The sequence below is a fragment of the Kogia breviceps genome, chromosome 2, assembly GCF_026419965.1.
Source record: "Kogia breviceps isolate mKogBre1 chromosome 2, mKogBre1 haplotype 1, whole genome shotgun sequence".
In the NCBI taxonomy this organism is placed as follows: Eukaryota; Metazoa; Chordata; class Mammalia; order Artiodactyla; family Physeteridae; genus Kogia; species Kogia breviceps.
Genome location: NC_081311.1, coordinates 52,548,731 through 52,575,767, shown reverse-complemented (window position 1 = coordinate 52,575,767; position 27,037 = coordinate 52,548,731).

The window sequence follows — 27,037 nt, the reverse complement described above, 5'->3', positions numbered from 1 at the left end:
CCTTCTAAAGAATTTTTAATTTCATTTACTGTGTTGTTCTTCATTGTTTGCTGTTTAGTTCTTCTAGGTCCTTGTTAAAGGTTTCTTGTTTTCTCCATTCTATTTGCAAGATTTTGGATCATCTTTGCTGTCATTACTCTGAATTCTTTTTCAGGTAGACTGCCTATTTCCTTTTCATTTGTTTGGTCTGGTGGGTTTTTACCTTGCTCCTTCATCTGCTGTGTATTTCTCTGTCTGCTCATTTTGCTTAACTTACTGTATTTGGGGTCTCCTTTTTGCAGGCTGCAGGTTCATATTTCCCATTGTTTTTGGTGTGTTCCCCCAGTGGCTAAGGTTGGTTCAGTGGGTTGTGTAGGCCTCCTGTTGGAGGGGACCGGTGCCTGTGTTCTGGTGCATGAGGCTGGATCCTGTCTTTCTCGTGGGCAGGACTGAGTCGTGTGGTGTGATTTTGGGTGTCTGTGACCTTATTATGATTTGAGGCAGCCTCTCTGCTACTTGGTGGGGTTGTGTTCCTCTCTTGCTTGTTGTTTGGCATAGGGTGTCCAGCACTGTACCTTACTGGTTATTGAGTGGAGCTGGGTCTTAGTGTAGAGATGTAGATCTCTGGGGAGAGCTTTTGCCATATGATATTACATGGAGCTGGGAGGTCTCTGTTGGACCAGTGTCCTGAACTCAGCTCTCCCACCTCAGAGGCTCAGGCCTGACACCCACCTGGAGCACCAAGACCCTGTCAGCCACACTGCTCAGAAGAAAAGGGAGAAGAAAAAAAAAGAGAAAAAAAGAAGAAAGTAAAATATAATAAAGTTATTAAAATAAAAAAAATAAGAAAGTAATTAAAAATAAGAAAGAAGAGAGCAACGTAACCTAAAAACAAATCCACCAATGATAACAAGCACTAAAAACTTTCCAAAAATATACTAAAAATGGACAGACCGAACCCTAGGACAAATGGTAAAAGCAAAGCTATACAGACAAAATCACAGAAAGAAGCATACACATACACACTCACAAAAAAAGGAAAAGGAAAAAATTATATATTTTAAAAAAAGAAAGAGAGCAATGAAATCAATAAACAAATCTACCAATGATAATAAGCTCTAAATACTTAACTAAGCTAAACATAAAACCTGAAACAAATTAGATGCAGAAAAGAAACCCCAAGTCTACATTTGCTCCCAAAGTCCACTGCCTCAATTTTTGGATCATCTGTGTGTCTTCAGGTATTCCACAGATGCAGGGTACATCAAGTTGATTGTGGAGATTTAATCCACTGCTCCTGAGGTTGCTGGGAGAAAATTCCCTTTGTCTTCTTTGTTCGTGCAGCTCCTGGGGTTCAGCTTTGGATTTGGCCCCGCCTCTACATGTAGGTCGCCTGAGGGCATCTGTTCCCCACCCTGACAGGACAGGGTTAAAGTAGCGGCTGATTAGGGGGCTGTGGCTCACTGAGGCCGGTGGTAGGGAGGGGTACAGAATGCAGGGTGGCCCTGTGGTGACACACGCTGGTGACAGAGGCTGACATTGCAACAGCGTGAGGTGCGCTGCTTGTTCTCCTGGGGAAGTTGTCCCTGGATCATGGGACCCTGGCAGTGGTGGGCTGTACAGGCTCCTGGGAGGGGAGGTTTGGAGAGTGACCTGTGCTTGCACACCGGTTTCTTGGTGGCTGCAGTAGCAGCATCAACATTTTATGCCCATCTCCAGAGTTTGCACTGATAGCTGCAGCTCACGCCCACCTCTGGCACTCATTTAGGTGGTGCTCTGAATCCCTTTTTACAAACCCTGAAACAACTCTCTCGTGACTCTTAGGCAGATCCAGACTTTTCCCTGACTCCCTCCCAGCTACTTGTGGTGTACTAGCCCCCAGGCTGTGTTCACACAGCCAACCCCAGTCCTCTCCCTGGGATCTAGATCTCAGAAGCCCGAGCTTCAGCTCCCAGCTACTACCCGCCCTGGCGGGTGAGCAGAGAAGCCTCTCAGGCTTGTGAGTGTTGGTTGGCACCGACTCTCTGTGCGGGAATCTCTCTGCTTTGCTCTCTGCACCCCTGCTGCTGTGCTCTTCTCCGTGGCTCCAAAGCTTCCCCCACTCCCTGCCCACCCCAGCACCACCAGTGAAGGGGCTTCCTAGTGTGTGGAAACCTTTCCTCCTTCACAGCTCCCTTCCAGAGATGCATGTCCCGTCCCTATTCTGTCTCTGTTTTTCTTTATTCTTTTGCCCTACCCTTGTACATGGGGAGTTTTTCTTGCCTTTGGGGCAGCCTAAGGTCTTCTGCCAGCATTCAGTAGGTGCTCTGTAGGAGTTGTTCTACATGTAGATGTATTTTTGATTCATTTGTGGGGAGGACAGTTATCTCCACGTCTTACACCTCTGCCATCTTGAAGGTCTCCCCAGCAATATCTTTCTGATCCATCTCCCAGAGTATTGGAAATAAAAACAAAAATAAACAAAGGGGGCCTAATTAACTCAAAAGCTTTTGCACAGGAAAGGAAACTGTAAACAAAATATACAACCCACAGAATGGGAGAAAATATTTGCAAATGATGTGACTGATGTGGAATTAGTTTCCAAAATTTACAAACAGCTCATGCTGCTTAATATCATCAAAACAAAGAACCCAATTAGAAAATGGTCAGAAGACCTACACAGTCATTTCTCCAAAGAAAACATACAGATGGCCAAGAGGAACATGAAAAAATTTTCAACGTCACTAATTATTAGAGAAATACAAATCAAAACTACAATGAGATATCACCTAACATGAGTCAGAATGACTATCCTCAAAATCCACAAACAATAAATGCTGGAGAGGATGCAGAGACAAGGGAACCATCCTACACTGTGGGTGGGAATGTAAATTGGTACAGCCACTATGGAGAACAGTATGGAGGTTCCTTAAGAAACTAAAAATAGAGCTACCATATGATCTTGCAATACCACTCCTGGGCATACATCTAGAGAAAAACATAGTTCAAAAAGATACACACACCCCAATGTTCATTGCAGCACTACTTACAACAGTCAGGACGTGGAAGCAACCTGAATATCCATCAACAGAGGAATGGATAAAGAAAATGTGGTACATATATACAATGGAATATTACTCAGCTATAGGAAAGAATGAAATAATGCCATTTGAAGCAACATGGATGGACCTAGACATTGGCATACTGAGTGAAGTAAGTCAGACAGAGGAAGAAATATCATATGATATCACTCATATGTGAAATCTAATTTTAAAATAGGATACATAAAACACAGACCTACTAGAGCATGGACTTGAGGATATGGGGAGGGGGAAGGGTAAGCTGTGACGATGTGAGAGAGTGGCAGGGACATATACACACTACCAAATGTAAATTAGATAGCTAGTGGGAAACTGCCGCATAGCACAGGGAGTTCACCTCTGTGCTTTGTGACCACTTAGAGGGGTGGGATAGGGAGGGTGGGAGGGAGGGTGACACAAGAGGGAAGAGTTATTGGAACATATGTATATGTATAACTGATTCACTTTGTTGTAAAGGAGAAACTAACACACTATTGTAAAACAGTTATACTCAAATAAAGATGTTAAAAAAAAATAGGATACAAATGAATTTATTTACAAAACAGAAACAGACTCACAGACCTAGAGAACTTATGGTTACCAGGAGTTTAGGGGAGGGGGGAGGGATTGTTAGGGAGTTTGGGATTAACATGTACACACTGCTATATTTAAAATGGTTAACCAACAAGGACCTACTCTATCGCACAGGGAACTCTGTTCAATATTATTTAACAACCTAAATGGGAAAAGAATTTGAAAAAGAATAGATACATGTATATGTATAACTGAATCACTTTGCTGTACACCTGAAACTAACACAACATTGTTAATCAACGATGCTTTGAGATAAAATTTAAATAAAATAAAATGGAATAAAAAGAAAACATACACACATATATAATTTTCTCTGTTCTATTTTATGGTACTTGGGAAAAAGCTTATCTTGATCCTCTAAATTTATTACACAAACCACTCATGGGCTTGGAAACACACTGAAAAACACTGCTCTGTATAGTAAATATTAGTAGTTAGAAGTTAGACAACTATTTGACTTTCTAGGTGTTCAGCCTGTGATCTGAAATGTGTATACATGTTGGTGTGTTTATTTAATGCATAAGAAATATGTTTTGTGTGTATGTCTATGTGTGTATACCATTCTGGGTTGTTATAGTTTCAGTCTCAACTGGTTAAATCAACAACTGCTATGAAGACAACTGGCTATATTTTTGGTAAAAGTAACATTATTAAACAATTTCACACCTTACTGTAGAATGCAAATTGAAACAGTAATGAGATACTTTTTCATTTACTATCACTCAGTAACTGCTGGAGTGAATTTAAATGTGTATAAACTATCTGCAGGGTAATTTGATTATGTGTATCAAAAGCCTTAACAATATGTATAAACATTGAATCAAAAATTCAATTACTAGAAATTTATCCTAAGGAAATAATGAGGCATATGGTCAGACCTTTAGTATAATTAACTGCAGTGCTGTTTGTTTTACAGTTTTTGCAGCAGTGAAAAATGTGAAACAACCAAATTTTTCAACAACTGAGAGTTGGTTAGAAACAACAGTAAATATGCATATAATGGAAGATTACTATGTCATTAAAATATCATGTGAGAGAGAATTATATATGGACATAGAAATATGTTTAAAATTTGTATGCAAAGAGAGACAGATAGACTTATATATTTAAATAAATGTTATGAAATCAATTATTGTATTACTTGCCAGAATTATCAGTTGAAATTGGGGAAATAGAAAAGGAGGGGTTGCTAATTATATTAAGAGATGCTATCAGATCAGGGTATCAGGTGCATCTCCCAGAAATGGGAGATGTGGGAGTACAGTGATGCCAAGGGGAAAAAGAAACACAGTGGAAGAAGGTGTGGAGGTGACAGGAGAAAGATGAGATGGAGGACGGGAACCTGTAAAGAGGAGACTTAAGGTGTCCTCTAGCTTATCGTAACAGAGGAAGAAAAAAACTAACACCATGTTGATTGTGCCTCCCCCATTCTTCAGCCTATATATGCTATTACTTTAGCCTTGCGCATCAAGAGTTAAGCACTAGAGAAAGATTGCTTGTGCCCAAATAGCTCATTAAGTTCCCTTAAGAATGTTCCCATCCCACCCCTGGACTAGTTATGGCTATTACTTGTTGTAGATGAGTTTGCTTTCAGCCTAGAAACCTTGCAAATACTCAAAGGGCGGTAAAGCAAAAATAACTGCTGACAACTTCAGGTTTTGCAGGAGCCTTGTGATCCAGCCTACGTGAGCAAGAGGAAGAAGAAAGGTTATGTTTCCCTGGAAGGCAAGGTGGCTCCAAGAAGTCTACAATCTGCCTTTACTCTTTAATCTTAAACCCTCCTGCTTCCCCTTTTCCCTTAGCATCAAAGAAGCCTGAATTCTACCAGGAGTTAAGATGGTTCTTTAGAACATTAGTTCACCATCTTCTCGGTTTTCTGGCTTTTCAAAAAAGTCACTATTCCTTGCCTCGACACCTTGTCTCTCAACTTACTGGCCAAGCTCATGTGGTGAGCTTGGAATTGGTAACACTATTTTACTCTGTGTGTCTGTTTACAGACCTCATAAAGAAAACAGTAGGAAGGCTGACATTATTCACCAAGGCTTTATGGGTTGGTTTTACCATTTATTGGACTAAAACTTTGGGCCCAGCCTGATGCATGAGGTGTCCAGTTTTATTTACATAAGTTTTCATATATTTAATAAGTAAATTATACCATATGTAATATATGATTGACATCTATGATTTCATACTTAAAATATTTTCTTGCCTTTTGTTAGGCTATAGCTACCAACAAATTATTTAATGCTCCTGTTTTCTTCTGTGTCCTTACCTGTAGCATGAGATAGTAACAAACCACCTACCTTATTGTGTTGGTGCATTCTGGTTAAAAGTGTACTGGAATATCTATGAAGATGTCGTATATATATACAATGGAATATTACTCAGCCATTAAAAAGAATGAAATAATACCATTTGCAGCGACATGGATGGACCTAGAGATTGTCATACTGAGTAACTCAGAGAAAGACAAATATCATATGATATCACTTCTATGTGGAATCTAAAAAATGGGTACAAATGAACCTATTTACAAAACAGAAATAGAGTCACAGATGTAGAAAACAAACTTATGGTTACCAAGGGGGAAAGGGGTGGAGGGATAAATTGGGAGATTGGGATTGACATATACACACTACTATGTATAAAATAGATAACTAATAAAAACCTAGTGTAGAGCAAAGGGAACTTTACTCAATACTCTGTAGTGACCTACATGGAAATAGAATCTAAAAAAGAGTTGATGCATACATATACATAACTGATTCACTTTGCTGTACAGCACAAACTAACAGTGTTGTAAATCAACTATACTCCAATACAAATTATTTTTTTAAAAAGCCTACTGGAATATCTGACCTGTATCAAGCCTGAAATCCATGGTACTTTGTATTGCTAATATCTTAATGCATCTTTATAGAAAGGTCCAGGGTCATAATTCTATTAATACTCCCAGTATCTTCCCGTTTTATCTAACTGTGCACTTAATAGCTCATAATGATAGATATACCTGGCTATTTTTTACAGTGTCCTTTTTATTCATACTTGTTTTTAATTTATTTGCTTTTTTTTTTTTTTTTGCAGTATGCAGACTTCTCACTGTTGTGGTTTCTCCCGTTGCCGAGTACAGGCTCCGGATGCACAGGCTCAGCAGCTGTGGCTCACGGGCCCAGCCACTCTGCGGCATGTGGGATCTTCCCGGACCGGGGCATGAACCCGTGTCCCCTGCATCATCAGGCAGACTCTCAACCACTGCGCCACCAGGGAAGCCCAATTTATTTGATTTTTAAATTACTGTTTTGAATGCAAAGGAAAATCCTTTTGAGTTCTGGCATTTTTCTTTTTTTTTTTTTTTTTTTTTTTTTTTGCTGTATGCGGGCCTCTCACTGTTGTGGCCTCTCCCGTTGTGGAGCACAGGCTCCGGACGCACAGGCCTAGCGGCCATGGCTCACGGGCTTAGTTGCTCCGCGGCATGTGGGATCTTCCCGGACCAGGGCACGAACCCGTGTCTCCTGCATCGGCAGGCGGATTCTCAACCACTGCGCCACCAGGGAAGCCCCTGGCATTTTTCTTATTGAAATTCAAAAGACCCGAGTCTCAAGTCTGTCCTTCCATATAGCATTTATTTTTGCTTCTGTCAGATACATTGTCAAATACATTGGGTCACCATATTTTTGGACTTGGCTTTTCTTTCCACATTTACCAAAAGCTGAGAATGAAGCAGGTATTTTCAAGCATTTCACTCCAATACCACTCTGTATAGACCTAACACATTTGTCTGCTGTCCTCCTATACATATTAAAACTTGGCTTTAACCTTCATTGAATCTGCTCCAGATTCAAACGCAGTTTCCAGCCATGAGGAATTTCTATCTACAGATAGGGATTTCTACACAGAGAATGGATATGTAAATAGGTATTGATAATAGATACTCTTTTTAATTTTATACAGAGTGTTTATGTGTTTCCCTAGTAGGAATATTTCTCTGGATATCCTGTCACTGGTATTTCCAGAAAATGAAATATGATTTAATACTAAGTATGAATTGTTTTATACATGAGGAAGCTACTATCAACTTTGTTCTTCATGTAGTATAATGAAAAAAAAAATATTATTAAGTGTATACCATAAGCTGAAGTATGGAAAATATAAATACAGGAAAAATGTTATCCAAGTTTTGATGATATTAGATTTAATTATAAAACCAATCCTCTTGTAATAAGTCCCTAATAACTATCAGAATATATGGACATGTGCTCCCCATATATAGTGTCACCTGAGCAGCTCTACATTGTCTCCATGGGCAACCAATGCTAATACGAAACTCCAGCTGACTGCTGTGTCAGGACAAATGAAGTGCTTTGTCTCTGAACAAGGGATGTGGATATTCTCCTAGTATCCTTGAAAATGTGGCAGCCCATCTTGTTAGCTTGCAAGTAAGATGAATAACATTTACCTTATATGGATATACCAGTTTGTTCACCTATTGAAGGTCATAATATATGTATCCAGCTTCTGGCAATCATGAATGAAGCTGCTATATACATCTGCATTCAAGTTTCTGCATGTTTTTAAATCAGTTGAGTAAATTCTTAGGAACAAAATTGCCAGATCATATGGTAAAACAATGTTTAACTTCATAAGAAACTGTTCACTGTTTTGTAAAATAGCTCTACCATTTTTCATTCCCACCAGCAATAAATGAGAGTTCTTATTGCACCTAAACTCTGCCAGCAATTGGTGTTGTCATGTTTTTCGATTTTACTCATTTTATTAGGCCTGTAAAGGTATATATTCTTTGGTGAAGTGTGTGTTCAAATCTTTTGGGCATTTTAAATGAAGTTGTTGTTTTTTTATTGTTGAGTCTTAAGAGTTCTTTATATATTTTGGATACAAGTCCTTTCTCACATACAAGTTTTACATATAACTTCTCCTGCTGTCTGGCTTATCTCTTCATTCTCTTAACAGTGTTTTTCATAGGGATGAAGTTTTTAATTTTTACAAAGTCCAAATTAGCTATCTAAAAAAAAAAAACACTTCCTGGATTGTGTTGTTGATGTTTTATCTAAAATCTCATTGCCAAATCCAAAGTCATTCAGATTTTTTTCCCATGTTTCCTTTTAGAAGTTTAATAGTTTTGTGTTCTACATTTAAGTCTTTAACCAACTGAAATATGTAATAATATTTTATATTCATCAGTTGAAAAATAATTGGAGAGCTGGAGAATACAAAGTATTGCCTGGATAGGGAACACAAGAACCTTCCTACTCTATACTTTTTTTGTGAGAGGTTTAAAAATTTGTTTTTTATAAAAATGTTTCATTCAAGTTTTATAAAAACTTTATATTAAAATGGGAGAAAAGCAGGGATGTTGGCTATTACCACCACTATTTTAGTATTAGATAACCATGCAAATATAATAAGGAGAAAAATAAAGACTTATACATATCAAAAAGGTAGGAAATTTTCTATTTAAAGAAATTATCACCCTTATAAAATTCAAATTATTACAATGAGATTTCTAGATAATAGATATATGTATATAAATATATATATATATATATATACACATATGATGTATACCAGCAATTACCAATTTGAAAATGTAAAAGAAAAACAAAAGAAAGATTATAACTAAACTAAATTTTAATTTAGATAAGAGTAAATTAACAAAAACCATATAAAAACCTGAACAGAGTAAACAGTCCTACTATGGTGGAAAATATTACTTTAATCTCAATTAAAACTTCAACAAAATATTTAAGAAACTGGGATGGTTAAGCATATATATGGAACTCTATAGATGCTATAATAATCAAGAAGAACAATGAGGTCAAACAAGTACTATCACTAAAAATATGTTAGGAGCTGGAATGACCTGGACATGTTTGCATTGACATAGGAATGGATAAATATTTGAATAACAATGAACATAAGTAATGTATCTGCTGACAGAAAAGAATGACAACATTGATAGTTCAACTCTATGGGGAAAGAATGCTCTAATAAATTAACTCCATTGGGAAAACTTGTTAGCCTAATTATTTCCACTGATAATAAACTGTATTGAGAAATGATCAATGGTAAAGGAAAAAAAATCATAGAAAAAGATTAATATGTCCAATAGGCTGTATGGTCAACTTCATTAGCAACTAGGAAAATGCGAAATAAAGGATGTGTATATTTTTTCTTTCTTCATCAGCTTGCAAGGAATGTAAACTATCATAGTGCTGGTTGATGTGAATATAGAAGAATACTCTAATATATAGTTGGTGGGAATATAGGTTATATCATATTAAGCCTATGTATGGAAGAAACAAAACCATAATATATAAAATTATATATTTATTTTAAATATATATTTATTTTACATTATTATGGTTAGATATATAGATTCAAATAGTATGGAAAACGGTTGTTTTTTTTTTGTTTTTTTTTTTTGTTTTTTTTTGCGGTACGCAGGCCTCTCACTGTTGTGGCCTCTCCCTTCGCAGAGCACAGGCTCTGGACGCACAGGCTCTGGACGCACAGGCTCAGCGGCCATGGCTGACGGGCCCAGCATGTGAGATCTTCCCGGACCGGGGCATGAACTCGTGTCCCCTGCATCGGCAGGCGGACTCTCAACCACTGTGCCACCAGGGAAGCCCCTGGAAAACGTTTTAAAAGATATATACTTCATGCGGACACATATACATCTAGTGCCATGCAATATAAAATTGGGAAAATCTAAGAGGCAGAGAATCCCGCAGCAGAAAGGTTTGTTTAGTCCTAGTGTTGATGTCCCTTGGGAAAGGGTCCAGGAGAGGAAACTACACCCAAATCTCTTTACAAATTTGTAAGAAAGTTGCAAAAGGTTGTATGGAATATATAGTCAAACAATAGGTTACAATGAAAGCCCCCAGTGGTGTAACTAGTCTTGTTAGAAAGGGGAAACTTTTGGAACTTATCAACTGAGTAACCTCCACTTCACTTGGGGCTGGCTAAGACCTGCTGAGCTAAATAAACACCATAAGGGGAAAGGGAGCAAGCCTTCTGAGCTATCCAGAGACACCTCTGATAACGGTGGTTATCTCTGGAGAAAGGTGAGGGATAATCTTTGGGGAAGTGTGTGAGGATAACTTGTGCTTTGTACATTTTGTATTCTCCACGGTTGAATTCATTTATCAAAAGAAAGAAATCAGTTTACTGTTTGTGTCACTCAAAACTAATATAAAATAAGACATTGCTCTTCTCCTTACAGTGGTGGGAGGGAAGAAAGTATGATGTGCTTTGTAATAATAACAGTGTGAGTTTAAAGGTATTCTAAATGTCAGGGTAGATAAATGTGATGTGATTTATAGGAAAAATATATTTATTTGGTCATAATGATGTCTCCATAAAATCCCCGAAGGAAAGGTTTTTGGCTCATTTTTTGAGAACTTCCATGTTGGGGAACCAGAACACTTCCATGTGCCAGGAGCAGAGAAGCTCCTTTGGTCAGGACCTCGCCCTGTGTATCTCTTTGTCTGTCTCTTTGTCCGGCTGTTGATTCATGTCCTTTAATATCCTTTTATAATAAATCAGTAATCTAGTGAGTAGACTGGTTTTCCTGAGTTTTGTGACCCATTGTAGCAAATTAACTGAACCTGACATGGGCATCAAGGGAACCTCCAATTTGTAGCCTGTTGGTCAGAAGCATAGGTAGCAACCTGGGCTTGCAACTGGCATCTGAAATAGCGGGCCGGCTTGAGGGACTGAGCCCTTTACCCATGGAATCTGATTCTATCTCTGGGTAGAATTGCTGGCATCTGAGAGTTGCTTGTTGGTGTGGGGAAGCCTCCATACACACAATTTGGAGCTGGGTCCAGGACCCCCTTTACGATGAGGAATGTTTAAATGTGAGGAAATGCATTAAAAAATGAAGTTAAAAAAAGCTTTCCTTGGGCATTAAACAGGAATATTGTCATGCTTTCAGCTCAAGTCACTCAGCAAAAACCTTACAACAACCTCAGTTTGCTTCAGTAAGGGAGCAATCAGCATCATTATGTCAACAGGCTGGGCCTTTTGCAACTGTTTTGTCCTACAAATAAATTTATGCTGAGTATTTGGCTTCTTGCCAATGCAGAAGCACAGAAGCTGAGAGACTATGACAGAAAATAGCCCCTAAGCACGTATGCAAGTCACTGCCTTTTTGCATCTGACCACAAACACTAGACAGAAGTGTTTATTAAATCTGGCAGAATATAAAACCTTTATGGCTTTTATCGGAAGCTGCACATAAAGTGAAGTATTTGCAAACACATGTCCACTTCTTCATACCTTTGGCTCAACAAAGTAGGTATCTCCTGTTGTGTTCCTGCCACATCATAACGTGGTGCAAAAAAACAATTTTTCCCCCTAACTTTTATCTTTTGAAAGGAAATCTAATTAGTGTGAGATTGCTGCATTCATTTTACAGATGTAATATCTGCTTTGCTTCACGGGCTTAACAGTTATGACCACAGACCTGCCATCCTGCTCAGTAAGTGGGGCACCTCACGAATACTGTGAAAGAGGCCCAGCAAAAGGTCTGTAAGAAGTGCTGTTCTGCTGCAGAAGTCCAGATTAATACAGTGTTTCCTTACTCCGGGCTGGATCTCTGATCACAGTATCAACTTTGTATCCCACTGAATCCTGCTGTGTTTTTTCTTTCCTTTTTTTAAAGATGCTGATTTACAAAGAAACCATTTATAAAAAGGAAGAAGATAAAATAAATGCGTGAGTATCAAAGCAAGAGAGTGTCCCCAAATGATTCCATTTGCTGAAAATGCCAATTACATGACAGATGGGATGTGGTATATTGTTGAAAAACTGACAGTCAACTTATTTCATCAATAAGTGGTTTAGCAATAAACAAAAATAGTAATGGTGTATCATGGTAAATGCTATTGCTAATTGCTTTGCTCTAATTACTCAGAAGTACAATAAAGCACTGTATCTTTACTTTTTTCCTTGTGATTTCCCATTGTTCTCTTTTTATAAATTGTCTCCTCTTTAACTCTTTGCTTATAGAACTCTTACCAATCTTTCAAGTAACAGATCCTCAAGAAAGCCAACTGAATTCCCAATCCCTGAGATGCAATAATGAGCTTTTAGCACCTACACATCTTGTGTGTCTCTCCATCACAGCAGGGATTACAGCTGGGCTGGATATCTTCCCTAGGCTCTATCAGACCTACTATTCCTTCATCTCTACCATACTTTCTACCCCAGAAGGCTGACTTCTATAAACCACAAGGGACTGTCCTAACCTGTGCCTTCTGGAGTTTTGACCAATTGGAAGCAGGAGATCAGAAGGAGAAAGGAGGATAAGGTCAGGGGCTTTATTCCCATGGATGCTTCCTTGGACTGTGTTCTTCAACCCCCAAATCTGTACTTCTTTCAAGGTGGTCTCCTATAAACCACCACCCACTGCAGGGTTATACTAACCCTTTCCCCTCTTTTCTCTTTAGTATAGTGGTCTTTATAAGTCTGCCATTCACTGACTTTGGGTTATGGCTTGATTCCTTATGATCACGCCTCATTGGTATTTCTGTAAATAGTTCCCCTTCAAGATATCCATTCTGCATAGCCAACTTCTCCCAAATTGACCAACAGACATTTTACTTTTTCTTGATGTTTAGGTTAGGAATTCTGGCAGAACTTGGCATACCAATTCTTCTGCCTCATGTAGCATTGACATGGTTCATTTGGTGGTGTTCAGCTGAAAGCTGGTCTGGTCTGACATGTCCAAGATGGCTTCATCTATATCCCTGGAGCATTGGTAGGGTCTAATGGAAGACTGGGCTCAGGTGGACCCTTCCCTTTTACCATGTGGTCTCAGGGCATTTCCACCTTGTCTTTCCAGTGGGGTAGTCAGACTTTTTACATGGTGGCTCTTATGTGGCTTGAAGAGATCCTCTCTTATCTGGCTTGAATAGACCAAATTGAAAGCTGCCAGTCCTCTTAAAAACCAGGTTAGTATCTGGCTTTATCAGTCTTCTATTGCTGTATAACAGACATCCCATCATATCCTCAAGTATCAATATTAATCACACTCAAGGGAATGGGATTACACAGAGCATGTACACAAAAGGGAAGGAATCTTGGGGACCCACCTTAGAAGTTTGCTTACCACAGTCCTTCTGAAGTCCCCAGGGTTTCATATCCCTCCAAAATGAGAATTCATTCACCTCTCCAAAGGTACTCAGGAGTCTCATATCATAATAGCATCAACTCAAAGTCCAAGAACTTATCATCTAAATCAGGTAAAGATGAAACTCTGGGGTATAATCTGTTAAATTCAGCTTGTGGGCAAAATTTTTCTTCCTCTGTGGGCCTGTGAAACTAGAGACAATGTATCTGGCCCTAAAACTGCCAATTCATGATGGTGAGACAAGTATAGGTAACAGTTATAGATATTCCAGTTCAAAAGGGGGAAAAAATAGGTGAAAGGAGTTCCTGGTTCCTAAAAGTTCTGTAAGAGCTGAGCAAATAGTGAGCTTTTCCTTGACTCCTTTTCAAAGATTAGGAATAATCCTTTGGGTCTCTAGGCTCTGCCCTCTGTGCTACTGTTTCCACTCTGAGTCATCCTTCCTTTTTCTTGAAAAGTAGCAAGTATTTGAAGCTGAGTAGTTTTATCAGCCTACATGCTGCCAATAGAGTTTTGGTGGTCTGAAAGCCTTTCATTTCAAATTCTCTCTGTCCCTTCCAGTCCAAGCTAGCAATATTTCTGTTGAAAAAAATTTCTCAAGGGGCTTCCCTGGTGGCGCAGTGGTTGAGAATCCGCCTGCCGATGCAGGGGACACGGGTTCGTGCCCCGGTCCGGGAAGATCCCACATGCCGCAGAGCGGATGGGCCTGTGAGCCATGGCCGCTGAGCCTGCGCGTCCGGAGCCTGTGCTCCGCAACGGGAGAGGCCACAGCAGTGAGAGGCCCGTGTACCACACACACACACACACACACACACACACAAATTTCTCAAGAACATTGGGGAGTCTTCAACGGATTTTACTGGGTTTCAGTCCATTAGGCAAAAGTTACACCCACAGGCAAAAGGTTGGAGAGTCATAAATTCCGTGTACTGTTTCTATATTTTATTTGCTCTATATTGTGATGTTTTGACATGTTAAAAAAAAACTTTCTGGCTAGGGAGAGAATTCCCCTCTCAGATTAGTCAGTTCTTAGAGATAGCAAAGGGCTCAGCTAGGAGCATGGCTTTGATATGAAAACTAACCAATCCATACCTCTTCTATCTGGCCCTTACAACCCAGAAAACAGTCTTCCCTTGCCTCAATCATCCCAGGGCCAGGTACCAGGCAACTAGAGACCACAGCTATAGCCCAAAGTCCACTGGAAATATTCAAACTAGCCACTCCCCTAAGATGTTTACTCTGTCCTGCTTTGCCTTTCCTGAAGAAATTCCAATAAAGGCCCTGGCCTACACTTCCCCCTTACTCCTCACTTCTGCCTGCTGACTAAAACCTGGTGCTTCCCCTGAGTGCCATGTGGTGACTCCCCTTTTGAGGGCTAAATATAATAAACTTTTGCTTTCCTGTGTCTCCTCTTGTGACCATACCTAACTGACCAGCACATAAAAGAACACAGAACATTCAGCCTTTTCTTTATGCCACACTATTGGCAGTAATTTTTTACTTTTAGTGTTTTTGTCACCTAGAGAGGTTAAGAATTTTCCAAATTATTAAGCCCTGCTTCTTTTTTGTTTAACAATTCTTCCTTCAACTTATGTCTCTCACATTTTACTACAAGCAGCAAGGAGAAACTAGGCAGAAACTTCCAAAATATATTTAGAAGTCTCCTCCTTTATATATTTATATTCATCACTTATGAATTCTGCTGTCAACATAATTGCAGGAACAATTCTGCTAAGATTTCTGATGCTACATATCAAAGTCCCTTTTCCATTAGTTTCCAATAAACATGTTCCTTATTTCCTTCTGAGACTTTACTGGCAACATCCTCAATGTCTGTATTTCTATTAGGTGTCTGTTCAAGGCATTTAAGAATTTCAACTCAGTATTCTTCCAGTCTCTACCTATTGTCCAATTGCAAAGCTGCGAACATATTTTAGGTAATTGTTACAGCAGCGACTTATTTTGATATAAAACATGTATTATTTTTCTGTTGCTGTGTAAATTACTGTGTAATTGCTGTGTAAATTTTTGGTAAATAAATTACCAAAAATTCATTATTTCACAGATGTGTAGGTCAGAAGTTCAGGCTCAGCCTGGCAGGTTCTCTGCTTAGGGTTCACAAGGCTGAAATTAAGGTATTGGCTGCACTGGGGTCTCATATGAGGCTTAGGGTCTTCTTCCAAGCTCTATTAGGTTTCTGACAGAACTTACTTCTTTGTGGTTGTAGGACCAAGGTTCCTGTTTTCTTGTTCACTGTCATCCAGGGGCTACTCTCAGTTCCTAGAGCCTCACAGTTCTGTGTCATGTATTTCATGCCATAGCTCTTTGCAAATTCAACACCAGCAAGAGAATTTCTCTAATATTTTGAATCTCTTCCTTCAGGAAAGGCCTATTCCTTTACAGACTTTTCTGATTAGTTCAGGCTCACCCAGGAAAATGTTCCTTTTGATTAACTCAAAATCATCATACTTGGTGTATTACTTGTATCTGCAAAATTCCTTTCCTTTAACATGTAACATAATCATGCGAGGGATATCCCATCATATTGATATTCCTACTCTCACTTAAGGGGAGGCGATCATATATGATGTACATACAAGAAGATTTAATCTTGGGGGCCATCTTAAAATTTCGCTTACCAATTGCCATAGTGTAATTTCTATCGTACTTTTTGAGCTAAAGCAGTCATAGGTTTCACAGATTCAAGCAGTGGGGGAAAGGACCTCACTTCTCAATGGTAATTTGTCTGAAAGGATGGGTAACCAATGCTCATCTACCTCAGTCCCTGTTCTGGCCACAAATTACTTATATACCTATAATATACAAAATACATTTACCTCCTTCTAAGAGACCTAGAGTCTCACCCATTCCGTCATTGGCTTGAAGTTCAGAATCTTATCATCTAAATTAGGCCTAGGTAAATGGGGCTGCTGGAGTGCAGCTCGTTGAATATGGTTCCTCTTGGTATAAAAAACTAACATGTTTTCTACTCTTCATACGTCAAAACATACAATGGGGTAATAGAGAAAGGATAATCATAATAGATTCCTCTATTCCAAAAGAGGAGAAATGGAAGGCACATAGCAGTTACTGACCCAAGATAATTTAAAAACCCAGTTGGACACATCTGGTTATCTTAATTAGAGCCCAGCCTTTCTCCCTGGGAGTGATTCTCTGTGGTTTTTGTCTCGACCCTGCAAACATCCACGCTTTTCAGTAAGAAATGGTGTTTTCAGCTGAGCATGTTTCTCAGCTTATTACATGCCCCTAGTTGATTGAGGGTCTCTCTCTTCATTTTTTTCTGTCTCTGGCCTTTCCCATCTCAATCACTTAAAAGAATGTACTGGCTGCCTTTCTGTCAAATTGTAATTTACTCCATTAAACAAAACCATACTCATAAAAACTCTTATAAATAGGTTTTCCTATCCTTGGGAACCATGTAAGGCTGATGAGGGACTGTATTAATCTGCTAGGGCTACCTTAACAAAGTACCACAGACCGGGTGGCTTAAACAACAGACATTGGTTGTCCACAAGTTCCGGAGGTCAGAAGTTCAAGATCAAGTTGTTGACAGGGTAGTTTCCTTCTGAGGGCTGTGAGGAAAAATCTGTTCAGTGCCTCTCCCCTAGCTTCTGGGGATTTGCTGGCAATCTTTGGTGTTCATCAGTCTGTAGAAGCATCATCTGAACGACTCCCTTAACATTCACATAATAGCTCTCTGTGAGTGAGTCTGTATCCAAACTTCCCCTTTTATAAGGACAAGAATTATAATAAATTAAGGCCTACCCTGATGTCATTTTAACTTGGTAGAAAGACTATCTCCAAATAAAGTCACATTCTGAAGTACTGGGGGTTAAGATTTCAACATAGGAATTTTGGGAGAACACAATTTAACCTATAACAAGGAAACTGTGCTTAATATTCGTAGAAACCCTCATTTATAACTGAAACCACCTGCAAGGCATACCCTAATATTCTTAGAAAGCTGAATCTTTCTTAGGTCTTAATAAGGACCTTATAAGCACACCCTGACTTCATCTTTCCCCTGAGGTCATAGTTTACTGCTCTGGATTTGAACTTTGCCTTAAGGCCAATTCTTACTTTGAGAGCCTTTTGAAAGATAGAAAGCCCATCCCTGGCCTTCTATGCTTGCTAAATTCTGCTTACAAATTAAAACTAAAGTTCCTCTTTAGTTTACCTCTCTCTTCTTGTATCTCTCTTTTCTCATAGGTCACCAGAAAAAGTGAGTTATAACTTTCTAGAAATACTTCCAACACCCTCTACTAGTATATTAAGTGCCTTAGGTATTTTCCATGTTTGCATAGGCAACTGTGTTGCCTGTCACAACATACAAGTAGTCTTTCTTTCCTCCAGCCTCCCATAACATTTTCTTTCTGTCCTCCAAGCCTTCAGCAGCAGGGTCCATGCGGTCCTTCCAACTGAATCTCCTGAGTTACCTCTAGCTTCCATTCTGCAACTTGCCCCAAGCCAATGTCACATAGCCTTGTTGTGTGTTGGAACAGAGACCCATTTTCTGGTACCAAGTTCCGTTCCCATTATCAGTTGCCCTATGACAAACTACACACAGAGTGGATTAAAACAACTGTTGTGTGACACTACACAATTTTGTGGGTCAGGAACATGGGCAGGGCTTGGCTGGCCACTTCTGCCCCACATGGCTTTAACTAAACATAAGTATACAGAGTTTACTAACATTTCTGCACTTTTGTTGTGATGGTTAAAGAGCTGGGCTGATGGGGTCCCTCCTCTCCCTTTCACTGTGGTCTCACAACATCCAGTTGGTCTTTCTTACAGGTTAGCCTTCTTACTTGGTGGTTTAGGGTTTGGATAGACCAAGATGGAAGCTACTAGTCCTCTTAAAGCTTAAGCCCAGAACTCAAATAGAGCTACTGGTAGTCTCTTGGTCAATGTAGCCACAGGTTAATCCAAGTTCAAAAGGAGGGGAAATTCTCAAAGGGAAGGATTTTCAAAGAATTGGCAGCCCTCTTTAAATCTACCGCATCCCCTTGTAAACAAACCTTTGAAAAAAAGTGATCCTAATTTGAATATGCCATCTGTTTTCTGCTGAGAGGTTGACTGATACAGTAATGGGTATCATAAGAGGCTTCAGGAAACAGACCTTTAAGATGAGATTTTGCATTTGAATTAATATATATTAAGGGTATATTCAAGGGTACAAAGTTAATCTACTTTTGGGGGTGGAAATGGAATATGAATTATCTAATGCATATAATCACACCATGATTAATCATAATATCACCAGTGCTGGCATTAGATGCAAAGGAGGTAGAAGGCAAGGTATTAGAGGATCACTGAATGTGATAATTAGTTGCGATGGCAAGAACAGTAATTATAAAACTGGCAGAATCATGTATTTTCTAACAATCCTAGTGAGCATCCATAAGGGTAAAGAGAAAATAAGATCTATGAACATATAGCTAAGGACATGTATGAACTTTAGGGCTCCAGAGCAGTTTTCACGAAGTCCCTTATTCCTATATCCCCATGATAAAAAAGGTTTAGATAAAGTCCAGGGTCTGGTAATAAGAGTTGCAGACAATAAGATAACAACGATAAAAGCTGCACCAATTCAATTCTGCCAAGTCTTTTATACTAAGTCAAGAAAAGACATGAGATCCTAAGAAAAGAAATGGAGATATTTGGGCAGACATAGATAAGGTTGAAAGCTTGAGTCCCCAAATTTGTCTGCAAATCCCTTGCTGGCAGAAGCTCTCTCTCATTTGAGGAACGCAGCTCTCTCCTGCAAAAGAGCCTTCCAAAATCTGCAACTGGGAATTTGCTTCACAAGCTCACCTGTATCATGTCTTTGCTCCTTCCAAGGAGAGTTAGATTCCAAAACAGCCTAGATCAAACAGTACAGGAAGAGATAGTTTATCCACCATAAGAGTTATAAGATCTTACCTTAAGTAAGGAAAATTTAGAAGTAATTGTAGTTTTAATGGAAGGGACAGAAGTATACCATTTTTGTCAATCTCAGGGCTATTTCAACATGTTAACCTCAATGTCCTATCAAAGCCTGAAATGGCCTTAAGTTCTGTGAGATATCAAGAAGATTAACGCTAGCCCATGCCCCTGATGACATTTTAAACCATTTGGATCCTTGCGGTAGATTACATTATTGGCCGAAAACTTCACCCCTCCCTTTTTCTAAGCCCTTCGCCATGTGACTTTTGTATTCCTCCCATAAAGGTGGAATATTTTTTACTACCTATTGACATTAGACTCAGCCATGCCCCTTACCCTGGCCAACAGCATGGAGGCAGAAATGACAGAAATGTCTGTTCTGTCCCAAAGTTCAAGGCTTTGTGCGCTGCTCCTTGTTTTCTCACCCCTTTGCCATCGCCAGGGCTCTCACTGGCACATTAGATACAAGGACGAGAAGGAGAAACTTGTGTAGCAGAGCCTGCACATTGAAGATGACACATTCAAGCTGACAGAGTAAAGCAGAGTCATACCAGCTAATCTATAAACTTAGTAAGAAATGCTTATTGTATTATGCCCTGCTAGTTTGTGCTTATTTGTTATGTAGCATTACTAAGAAATGTTTTACTGATAGACTCAGTGGATGAGAGACAGACCCAGGAAAGTAAAGAGTGCTATCATGTCAATAACATTTCTAGGGATGTAGTAGTCTGGGGCATGATGGAATTCCTTTTCAACGTGAAAAATAAGTTGCCAACCCCTGCTTTGTACACCATAAAGAATGAGGTATAAATACCTGGTAGACCTCTTAATAATTCAGCAGCAACAGATACAGATATTTCCAATATATGATGGTATATATGATTCTAATAAAATGTTTTTTCTAAAAATCCTGCACTAAATATAGCAGCTGCATTTTATATTACTGTTTCTATTCCACTTTTCTCCCACCCTTATTATCCCCACCACTTTTTACCAAGAGCACCATTAGTAGATGAGTTAAGTTTCAGGTATTAGTGAGACCAAAATGATTCATCTTTTATAATATGAAGGCTGCTGTAGGGGTAGAAAACTTTCCCCATCTTCCCATCGACGTTCTTTGTCTGGTCGAATAATTAAATTGACATAAGACATTAATAGGAGAATAACAAATTTAATTACATACGTACAGGATCCCCCAACATGAAAGGCTCAAAGACACTCAGGCAATAGAGGCTTATAGGCCCTCTTGAGCTAAAGAGAAGGACAGGGGTCTGGGGATTCCAAGGAGAAGAAGACAATGCACAGGAAAATGAGAAGAACATGTTTGCTAAACAAATTCTTGCCATGCTGTGCAGTTAAGTCTTTCTGATATAAAAAGTTCTCTCTGGTGTTAGCTCTCTTGTGGCACAAGGCCTCTATTAGAAATTCTGTTAGGCAGTTAAGGGAGAGGTTAAACAAAAAAAAGAAACTTTCCTGAGTCTGCTGGTCCAAATTGCCTTCAGCTCAAAAGAATCCACATGCCAAAGTAACTCATTTTGGGGTGACGTACTCTGTTCCCCTTCACAAGAACAGAAATTTATTTGTTTAATTATTACAGAGTTTTCCCCAGATAAAAGGAAAGGGAGGATGTTAAGCAGTAAAAAAAAAAAAAAGGGTAAATTATAAAAGATGTCCTCACTTGCATTCTAGACTACTCTTTCCCTTTCTCTCTTCAGCTCACCAACTGCACAGCTGACTTGCACAAATATATGGATGGATGGGTTCTCTAATCCTCTGTCTTCTGGTTGACTTCAGCCAACGGGGAATCCTTTCAGGAGATTGGAGGAAGAATGACATCTTTTTTACTCCCTGGCTTCCTCCATTCAAAGTCATTTTGGGGACTTCCCTGGTGGTCCAGTGGTTAAGTCTCCGCGCTCCCAACGCAGGGGGCCCGGGTTTGATCCCTGGTCAGGGAACTAGATCCTGCATGCCTCAATGAGAGATACCACAGGCAACAATGAAGACCCTGTGTGCCACAACTAAGATCCAGCACAGCCAAATTAATTAATTAATTAATTAAATAAATAAGTCATTTTGTACTGTTTTCTTTTTCTTTTTGTCTGAGCAAAGGCTTTTCTAAAGATTGCCTCTGCTAAGCAATTTTTTCTTCAGTTTCTTATAACCACTCACTCTTGTCACCTTTTGGGTGTTAACAGCTGTGCTACTACTGGCAGCAGGATACTGAATTATCCTTGTTTTTTCCCTCACTATACCTCTGTAAATACTCCCTTTGTAAATTAACCCTAAATTGACTGTACCATTTGTTTTCTTACAGTAATTGGCTGACTCAAGAGTCTACTATACATGTTTTGATAAAGTGGCTATTTGATGCCTTGACTACAAGCTTTTCATAGAAAGTACTCCTATCCTTATGTCCTCAGTGTGGAGCTTTAATAAATTCTGACTGAAAAAATGAAAAAAGGAATACATGAAGAAAATCATCCATAAACATTAAGAATCAATATTAGATGGAAAATTTAAATGAAGGACTACAAGCATTTTCTCCAAGGCTCTGGCTGGCATCCACATCATCCAAATCAATCTTTTCTCTGTATTCCTTCTCTTTGGATTCCCTGTCCTAGTGGATAATCTCAGACTATACTGTTCGAGTTTCAGGAGCTTGCACACCAGGTTCAACCTCACACAGGACTTAAAAGCAAACCCAGGGAAAATCTGGATCATTTGGATCTAAAATCTGCAAAAAATTGCAGACTGAAGTTTTGGCAGACCGACATGGTCTTATTCTTAGAAATAAAATGGAGCTCAGTGGTGGCACGTGAAGGCCTTCTGTACTAGAAAATGGTAGACATAACCTTGTTTGTATCTTCACCAAAACTTTGGAAAATAGAGAATGTACTGTGTACCAGGAAAGATATTCATGTGAAGACAGGGAATCAGCCAACATCTTTGGGGAACCTAAGACATAGTTAGAATTAACTGTTTCCAATAAATATATTTCCAGAATTAGAGATGGCAGAGGACCTCGACTTTTACGCAGATGCTAAAAAACTGCCATGACAGAAGAACACTCCATACATTTGCATTTCCAGGACATATGCCCAAAGAAATCTTCCCTATCTCATCCTTCAAAGAGCCTAATCTTTTGTGGGCCTCTGGCATTGAACGAAGATGACTCTGGAATACTATGGAGATCAAACATGAAGATTTTGTACGCTCTCTTCTAGATAGAATGCACAGAACTCATATGAGGCTTTAAGAGTATGAGGCTATAAAAGTACACGATTGTAGCACAGAAAACATTTTAGGAGGTGCTTCCACATCTTTTTCCTTTTTTTTAATGTTGTCATCATGAGAGTCCAGTAAGGACAGAACAACTCCTTGGGAACTTTTAAGCTGCTTCAGAGTGCTACACAGATCCAAAATATTTTTGACCAATACTTGAGTTATTTGGGATTAAAAAATAACAACAACACAGGAGCTACAGAGCCCTGAAATAACAGCACATATATCATTTCCTTTGTGGTGTGCCACATTTTCTTTCTTTTCAAACTTCACACAAGTACAACCTTGCGCTGCTTTTGCTTCAGAGCATGCAGCAAGAATAAAGGCTTTTGAGATGGTAGTGCATTTACACTACATATTTTAGTGTTGGAACAGACTGAAACCAATCAGAAGTAAAAATTTCAGAGAAAAGGGAGGGTGTGGAATTGGATGAGAGAGATGTAGAAGAAAGTATCACCGAAAGAAAAGATCTTTTCTTCGCAGGTGAGAGTAATCCAAGGAGAAAAGACTTATGACTCAGATATTACATAATCAAGCAATTTTAATTGCCTTTTTAAAAGATCTAACATACTGGAGGATAAACCTCAATGATGCAACAAAGCTACTGCGGAGGACAGGGGTTGGTAATGTGAATTCATATGGCAGCTTGATTGAGAGTACAGAGCTAGACTCTCTCTGATTCTCTCATTATCTTGTTATTCTTTATTGGGTATTTGGAGACTCTCATCTCCTCTTTTTTTCTTTCCTGTTTAGTGTGTGTTCGCTGCTTACATGAAATCTTTAATGTTCTCAGGTATAGCTATGATCAATAACCTTACTGGAATGGCAAAATCCAAGAAACCACCCTTAGTAAATTATTAAAAGTCCAAGAAAATAACGTCTATTAAGAGGATAATGCGGGGCTTCCCTGGTGGCGCAGTAGTTGAGGGTCCGCCTTCTGATGCAGGGGACACGGGTTCATGCCCGGGTTCAGGAGGATCCCACATGCTGCGGAGCGGGTGAGCCATGGCCGCTGAGCCTGCGCGTCCGGAGCCTGTGCTCCGCAACGGGAGAGGCTACAACAGTGAGAGGCCCGCGTACCGCAAAAAAAAAAAAAAAAAAAAAAAAAAAACGAGGATAATGTGAACTATACAGGAGGATAGTAAGGTACTTAAAGACCCAAGAACAGGCAGTGAACCTCATAGCCAACAACTAAAAGCAACTTACAGAGAGCTTAGAGGCATTAAATGCGTTAATTAATTAAGGAATGATTGGCTATTCTTTACACCTTTAGTCTCCAACCAGAATAGATCTTTAACTGTGGAATGGTTTAGATTGGGGATGGGAGAAGCTATGGAGAGATGAGAAGGCAGAGGCAGCAAAGGTAAGTTGAGGACTCACGGGTTGAGACATGGGAAATTGAAAACGAGTCTAGTTAACAAAGACTCCTCTGAAAAAGTTGAGTTGAGAGAAAAGCATGGAGACAGAGCCAGAATATACATGTGAAAGTATGTAGAAAATCATCAGGAAAGAGCTCGAGCAATCACCCGCGGGAAAAAGAAGGGGACCAGAGAACAATTTTGCTTGTTTGTTCTAATAATAGGGATAGTAAATGAAGGTGTACCTACACTGAGATAGGACCAGTGAGGCAAAGACGTTGATTGAAGTGCTGAAAGAGAGAGGAAGGACATCAGCTATTCCAATCACTTATTAACATTTGGGAAATTTTCAAGTCTCTTTGGTGGAGATGCTGCACAGAGAGATAATCTGTTGTCTTTTTTAAAAAATAAATTTTTATTGGCTTTAGTGTTTAAGGAGAGCATTTTCTGACTTTGTCTCCATTTCTGCTTTAGCCTGTGGTCAAGAATAAAAGAGAAAAATACCTGAATTATCCTTGTATAATTAACATGAAATTTAAAGAAAGTTTAAAGTAAACCTGTAATGGAGCTACAACAACCATAATTGTTAAAGGAATTTAGTTATAGACTAGTACATGTACTGATGAAAAATATTCAATAAAATGTGTGTGTGTGTGTATATACACACACACACAAACACACACTGTATGGTTAAAAGTAAAAGTGGTGTTGCCATATTTTAAAAATAAATTAAAAAATACGTCTTGTAACTTGTTTTGACAATATCCTGCTTTTAAGCCTTATATCATCTTCAATAAGCATTTCATTTACCTAAAGAAAAACATATTTAAAGTAATGAGTACACAGTGTTTTAATTTGCATATGCAAATACATTTAATCACTAGGAATAGCTGGCAGAAGAAAAGTGTATGCGTGTAATTATTTCAGTGACTGCCCACTCCTCCAAGTTTATGGAAATACTTTATGACTGGGATTGGAGATTAATACTTTTTAAGGGAAAGAGACCAAATTCTTTACTGTGGGAAATGACTGTGATGATAATAATAGCTACCAATTATTGAATCCTACTTAGCATTAGATGCAGTCCACATATTATTTCTATTCCACAAAAATAACTAAACATAATCATTATCCTCATTTTAGAGATGACGAAGCTGAAGTTCAGTGAGGTGAAGTAATTTGCTGAAGGTCACACATTAAGTAACAATGCTGGGATTCAAAACCAGATCTGTTTGACTCTAGTCTGACCTCTTTCCACTATAGGAAGAAAACCTTCAATTACCAATTCATGCTACCACATTCATACAAGTTTTCACTTTCTAATGCTTTATATTTAGTTTGGAGGTTGGGAGATAAGATTGCCAATAGCAAAAGGTATTTCATAGAGTAGGTGAACATTGGTAATACCACCTGCTGACATGGATACTAGGCATAGTGGTTTTGGGTCCAGTCAAATGTAGAAAAGGCCACATATGACCTCTAAATGGGATTTGAAATTAAATATCAGTAAAATAATAAAAATGGTGTTCCTCAGCTTCAAGAGTTTGTTCTTTCCAGGTATCAATCCAATGGAAGGGAATGAAAATCTTTATGGATTGAGATGCAACTGTGGCTCCAAGACAATGCAGAATGTACTGTGAGGATTAAAGGAATGTTCTAGTGAGCTGACCTCCCATTTAAGGAACTGCAGAGAGCCAAAGAAGAAATACACATCATGACTCCTCACTCAACAATTTTCCTTGTATGATTTTTATGCATTATGAAAATAGATATATAGTATTGAAGAAAGTAACTCAAAACCTATTTTTAACATATCTTATATGGTTCTTACTTGCTTGACAGTGTGATTTAACCGACCCTCACCATACAGAGTCTCTTCCAGTCATCCACAATGATAGCATGTCTCCAAGTTTATCTCCATATTGACTTGACTCCACACCTCTATACATTACTGTTCTCTGTTTACAAATCTTTCCCTAACCTCAGTTGGAGAATCACTATACTTTCTTTAAGGTTTAATTATTTTGGAAGCTCTATATCAGACTCCCCATCCAACTTCATCAAAAGCCCCATCTCTAATTTTCAATTATACCTTATGTGAAAACCTTCATAACAACTCCCATACATTTTATAATTGTTGTTGTTACTCTTTGGCCTGGTAATTTGCCAGTTTCCTTAGGGTAGAAGTTGTATATTTCATATCTGATTCCTTAGCACCCATCATAATATATGGCACATATTAGAAGCTAAATAAGAATTCCTGAATTAAAAGTCAAATGAATAAATAAAAGCAGAAAATACCTGCTACCTACCATATTCTCATTTTGGTTATTTAATTTCTGTCCCATTTCTATGGTCATGCAAATTTTTGTAAAGTTGCAACTAGATGCATTTATTTGTTTTCATATTCCTTTTTATGATTAGCATTCATGTATATGTTCCAAATTCTGATACGGTTACAGCATATCAATTTGGACAACTAGGTGGCTTTAAGACATTATTAGGAAGAGGGCAACAAGCTCCAACAGGCTTCCAGAAACTTGGGACTACAGGGATAAATGTGGTGGTAACTTTTTGCTGCTCAGTGGATCAGTTATAAACCTGCACATCTTGCAGTCATCAACATCTCTCATTCAGAAAAGATCTGGACAGCTTGGGACCTTTATTGC